Genomic DNA, 6901 nt, shown 5'->3' on the forward strand with positions numbered 1-6901 from the left:
CTACAATAGCGTAACTATAATGTGACTTGGTCCTTTGTAATTATTTTCTAGAATAGCGTAACTATAATGTGACTTGGTACTTTGAAATTATTTTCTACAAAAGCATAACTATCATGTGACTTGGTACTTTGAAACAATTTTCTACAATAACTTAACTATAGTGTGACTTGGTACTTTGAAATTATTTTCTATAATAGATTAACTATAATGTGATATGGTACTTTGAAATTATTTTCTACAATTGTGTAACTATCATTTGACATTTTACTTTGAATATCTATTCTAAAATAAAATAACTATCCTGAGACTAGGTACTTTGAAATAAATTTATGTAATAGATTAACTATCATGATACTTGGTACTTTGAAATTATTTTCGATAAAAGCTTAACTATCATGCGACTTGGTAATTTGAAATTAATATCTAGAATATTGTAACTATCATGTGACTTGGTACTTTTAAATTATTTTCTACAAAATCGTAACTATCATGTGACTTGGTACTTTGAAATTATTTTCTACAAAAGCGTAACTATCATGTGACATGGTACTTTGAAATTATTTTCTACAAAAGCGTAGTTATCATGTGACATGGTACTTTGAAATTATTTTCTAGATTAGCGTAACTATCTTGTGACTTGGTAATTTGATATTATTTTCTATAAAAGCGTAACTATCATGTGACATGGTACTTTGAAATTATTTTCTACAAAAGCGTAACTATCATGTGACTTGGTACTTTGAAATTATTTTCTACAAAAGCTTAACTATCATGTGACATGGTACTTTGAAATTATTTTCTACAATAGCGTAACTATCATGTGACTTGGTACTTTGAAATTATTTTTTACAATAGCGGAACTATCTTGTGACTTGGTACTTTGATCTTATTTTCTAAAATAGCGAAACTATCAAGTTAGTTTGTGCTTTATAATTATTTTATAAAGGAACGTAACTATCATTTTACTTTGTACTTTGAAATTAATTTCTACAAAGGTGTAACTATAATGTTACTTGGTACTTTGAAATTATTTTATACAAAAACGTAACTATATTTTGACTTGGTACTTTGAAATTATTTTTTACAATAGCGTAGCAATGATGTGATTTGGTACTTTGAAATTATTTTCTACAATAGCGTAACTATAATGTGACTTGGTACTTTGAAATTATTTTCTACAATAGCGTAACTATATTGTGACTTGGTACTTTGAAATTATTTTCTACAAAAGCGTAACTATCATGTGACTTGGTACTTTGAAATTATTTTCTACAATAGCGTAACTATCATGTGACTTGGTACTTTGAAATTATTTTCTATAATAGCGTAACTATCATGTGACTTGGTACTTTGAAATGATTTTCTACAAAAGCGTAACTATGATGTGACGTGGTACTTTGAAATTATTGTATACAAAAGCGTAACTATCATGTGACTTGGTACTTTGAAATTATTTTCTACAATAGCGTAACTATACTTTGACTTGGTACTTTGAAATTATTTTCTAGAATAGCTTAACTATCATGTGACTTGGTACTTTGAAATTATTTTCTACAATACCGTAACTATAATGTGTCTTGGTACTTTGAAATTATTTTCTAGAATAGCGTAACTATCATGTGACTTTGTACTTTGAAATTATTTTCTAAAATAGCGTAACTATAATGTGACTTGGTACTTTGAAATTATTTTCTATAATAGCGTAACTATCATGTGACTTGGTACTTTGAAATTATTTTCTACAATAGCTCGTGTTTAACAAAAAAAACAACAAAGGAATGATTTACTGAACTTTAGTTTTTGTTATTTTAAAAGTTCCACTTTTATTTCAGCCAATCGTGTTTAACAAAAACAAAAAAAAACAACTCAATTTTTTAATGACCTTTATTTGTGATTTTAAGAGTTATGCTTTTTTTTAAGCCAATTTTTTTTAAAAAAAAAAAACAAAACTTAATAAATTTATTTTTAAAACTTTATTTTCAACTAATTCATCCGGGTTTTCGAAAGCAATTCATGCCAGAGTACAGCACTATAACTAGTCTAAGACATCCACTCTGTCTTCGCCCCACCCCCCAAAAAGCGTAACTATCATGTGACTTGGTACTTTGAAATTATTTTCTACAATAGCGTAACTATCATGTGATTTGGTTCTTTGAAATTATTTTCTATAATAGCGTAACTATCATGTGACTTGGTACTTTGAAATTATTTTCTACAATAGCGTAACTATAATGTGACTTGGTACTTTGAAATTATTTTCTACAATAGCTCGTGTTTAACAAAAAAAAAACAACAAAGGAATTATTTAATGACCTTTAGTTGTTGTGATTTTAAAAGTTCCGCTTTTATCTCAGCAAATCTTGTTTAACAAAAACAAAAAAAAAAAAAAGGAATTATTTACTGACCTTTAGTTGTTATTTTAATAGTTCCGCTTTTATTTCATCCAATTTTGTTTAACAAAAAAAAAAAAAAAACTTTTCAGACATTTCTTGTTAAAACTTTATTTCAACTAATTCATCCGGGTTTTCGAAAGCAATTCATGCCAGAGTACAGCACTATCACTGGTCTAAGACATCCACTCTGTCATCGCCCCATCCCCCCCAAAAAATACATTTCAGACATTTCTTGTTAAAACTTTATTTTCAACTAATTCATCTGGGCTTTTCAAAAGCAATTCTTTCCACAGTACAGCACTATAACTAGTCTAAGACATCCACTCTCTCATCGCCCTCACCCCCAAAAAAAAAATACTTTTCAGACATTTCTTGTTAAAACTTTATTTTCAACTAATTCATCCGGGTTTTCGAAAGCAATTCATGCCAGAGTACAGCACTATAACTAGTCTGAGACATCCACTCTGTCATCGCCCCCACACCCCCCCCCCCCAAAAAAAAAAACAATAAAAATATTTTTCAGACATTTCTTGTTAAAACTTTATTTCAACTAATTCATTCGGGTTTTTCCAAAGCAATTCATGCCACAGTACAGCACTATAACTAGTCTAAGACATCCACTCTGTCATCGCCCCCCCCCCCCACAAAAATACGTTTCAGACATTTCTTGTTAAAACTTTATTTCAACTAATTCATCGGGGTTTTCGAAAGCAATTCATGCCAGAGTACAGCACTATAACTAGTCTAAGACATTCACTCTGTCATCGCCTCCCACCCCCCAAAAAAAAAATTTCAGACATTTCTTGTTAAAACTTTATTTTAAACTAATTCATTGGGGTTTTTCCCAAGCAATTCGTACCACAGTACAGCACTATAACTAGTCTAAGACCTCCACTCTGTCATCGCGCTCACCCCTCCAAAAAAAATACTGTTAAGAATTTTCTTGTTAAAACTTTATATGAGGGGGAAGGAGGGGCCTCTGAGCCTTGCCCTTGAGGCAGATCCCGTTTATTTTTGATTCTGTGTATTTTTTGGTTTTCCCTCCAAAATTGACCCCCCCCCCCCTCCCCTGCCCTCAGAAATGGAGGAAGGAGGGGCCTCTGAGCCTTGCCCTTGAGGCAGATTCTCATTTATACCCCCCTCCCCCCACACTCAGAATCTGAGCCTTCCCCTTGAGGCAGATCCCATTTATTTTCGATTCTGAGTATTTTTGGTTTTCCCTCCAAAATTGACCCCCCTCCCCTGCCCTCAGAAATGGGGGGATGTAGGGCCTCTGAGTCTTCCCCTTGAGGCAGATCACGCTTTATTTTCGATTCTGAGTATTTTTGTTTTTCCCTCCAAAATTGACCCCCCCCTCCCCGGCCGTTAGAAATGAGGGACCGAAGGGAACGTTAAACTATTTTAAACTGACAACACTGTCCAAACATCACATGTGTATTATACAGTACACAATCACCCCATCTCCCCCAAAACACTTTTCAGCCATTTCTAGTTAAAAATTTTTATTCCAATTCGCAAATCTCATTACCCCTTTTTAAATGTCGATCAAACAATTCTGATTGTAGTGTCCAAGTTTTTAATAACAAAGCCTACGCACATGTACACATTATGCTTTCAAAAAACCAGTCTGGTTGAAAAAAAAAACTTGGAGTTGAAACAAATTTGCGCGGGGAATACTGTTCATACTGTTATCTTTTTTGCAATGTTTAGGAACACGCTGGAGAATCCCCACTCGTTTGGAATGGTACCAACAGGACATAAGCAAATAACACGTAGTTTTATAACGTGTTTAATCATGTGTAGTTTTAAGAATGTGTATGTGAACTCATGACCTACATTCATTGTGTAATTGACAACAAAAACAGAAAAAAAAACTGTTTGAGGACATTATAAACTGCCAAATAACCGCTGGCTGTAGACTAAGCCTTTGAAAACCTTATACAGTGTTTCAATGACTAATTTTTAAGAAATTCTCTGATTGGCTGCCTAAAAAACTGGTGTCAGCTCGAAAAAAAACCACTCTGATTGAAAAAAAAAACTTGGAGTTGAAACAAATTTGCGCGGGGAACCCCCCGTTCATACTGTTATCTTTTTTGCAATGTTTAGGAACAGGCGGGGAATCCCCACCCGTTTGGAATGGTACCAACAGGACATAAGCAAATAGCATGTAGTTTTATAACGTTTTTAATCATGTGTAGTTTTAAGTATGTCTATTTGAGCTCATTACCTACGTTCTTTGTGCAATTGACAACAAAAACAGAAAAAAAAACCTGTTTGACCACATTATACACTGCCAAATAACAGCTGGCTATATACTATGCCTTGGAAAGCTACCATGGAACGTGCCGTACGCAAATAACATAGGAATTGCTATACAAGTGGCAGAATCCAGAAGGCCATGTGAGGGAGCTCTGAATCTCTTTGAAATGGTGTATACAAGGGTCAGAATCCAGAAGGCGCATTCTACTGAAAATAGAATCAAATAATCTGCCAACCATATAAATACCACAAATCAGTATCAACAAATAAATGAAACTCAAAACAAACAGAAATTAAAATAAATAAGAGTTAAACTTAAAACGAGCAGAAATTTAAATGAGTAGGGTTCTAAACCTCACGCTTTCTAAAAGCCAGAATATAATTTGCACTTTAATGAAAAAAAATTCAAACGAATTTACTGAAAAAAATGTGCATCGTCAGTTTAATATACATATGCTGATGTTTATTCCTTAAAATCTTAATTAATTTTTGATTTCTTAAAGTTATAAAAGTGAAAACATTTAAAAGAATCTTTTTCAGTAAAGTACAAATTATATTCTGGCTTTTAGAAAGCATGGATTTTTTTGTGGTTTAGTTGCCCTTGAATCACTTTCGATTATTAAAAAGGGCACTAGTCCTTTGAATTTCTAATTGAATGAGCCCTTTTTGAAGTTTTTACGACAACGCTTTCAATAAAAACCTTATATGCCCCCCAGGGCATAAATTACAACCCTTGCCTTGAGAACAGTGGAGGATTGTCCTCCTCAAAGACATAATTTCTAGATCTTTCAACTACGTTGAACAAAATGGCTATCTCAAAATTTTGATTGGATGTTTTTGGTGAAATGGTGGGCGTGGAAGGGGTGTTAGTTGCCTTCCAACCACTTTCGACTATTAAAAAGGGCACAAGCCCTTCAAATTTCCAATTGAATGAGCCCTTTTCCAATTTTCTGCGACATACTCCTTCGATACGAAGTGCCCTGGTCTAAAACCAACCCCAAAAAATAAAAATAAAATAAAATAAATCTTTGCCCTTCACTTTCCTCAGAAAAACTTGGTTTTTCTGAATCAATATGAACAAAGTATGAAGCGTTCAGCATAAGACCTGAGGGGTTGGAAACTCTCCTAGTATTGTTGAGATGATTATTTATTTTAGATAATTACAGTTTATTCTCAAAAACAAATACACTAAATGAGCTCTTTTTTTCGAAGTGTTGCTGTGTAAAAGTTAAATTTTGATTCAAATAATCGTGTTTGAGGGGCCGGTAGTCATCCTTAAATTTAGGGTAAACTTTGGTTTTAAACAGATCAAGGTAAAGAACTATAAGTAACGAGCGACACGGCTAAAAAATAACCGAAACTCTAAAAACGGAATTTAGAAACCAGCGGATATATCAAAAGAATTGGCTGATTGTGCTGATTACAAATATATAAGATTTATTAAGTTTAGTGTTATCCATCAAAAGCTACGAGCCTGATAAAATTTGCCTGATTTTCGAAAAAGGGACAAAATACCCCCTAAAGGTCAAGGAATCTTAATGAAAACCACATCATCAGATTCAGCATATCCGAGAACCCTATTGTAAAAGTTTCAAGCTCCCATCTGCAAAATTGTGGAATTTTGTATTTTTTTCTAGAAGAATGCGGATGCGTGTTTAGTTACTTGTTTTCTTTTTTTGTTTCTAGTTTTCCCCAGGGATGGTCGAATCAAAGAAATATTCCTAGAATACCGCAAAAAGGGCTCATCCGAACGGAAATTAAAAGTTCTAGTGCCCTTTTTAAGTGAAATCTAAGGGTAACTAGCCCCCCTTCCAACCCCTTTTTTCCCTCAAAGTCGTCCGATCAAAATTCTTATTGGGAGTGGTTTCCAGGGGGGATGAGCTTTCCAGGGGAAATTTTTGCACTGGGGGGATTTGCCAGAATTCCTATACGAAATTCTTATTATTTGTCCTACTTTCTCTTTGTCGACTCAATTTTACATGTGGAGATGGTAAGGGCAATTGCCCGGGGGAAATTTTTAACCGAGATGGAATTATCTAGAGTATCTTTCCCTAGGGGGAGATTCTCCACAGGATAAATTCTCCAGAGGTAATTTTCTGTGGGAGCGACTTTCTGCAAGGGGGAGGTGCGATCTACATTAAGATTTTTTAATTTTTGGGGGCAATTACCCCCTTTTTCGAAAATCAGGCAAATTTTCTCAGGCTCATAGCATTTGATTGACATCAGCATTTTATGCTCATTTGGAATCT

This window comes from Artemia sp. Qi Xiang Cuo, chromosome 13, assembly GCF_049724085.1.
Source record: "Artemia sp. Qi Xiang Cuo chromosome 13, ASM4972408v1, whole genome shotgun sequence".
Lineage (NCBI taxonomy): Eukaryota > Metazoa > Arthropoda > Branchiopoda > Anostraca > Artemiidae > Artemia > Artemia sp. Qi Xiang Cuo.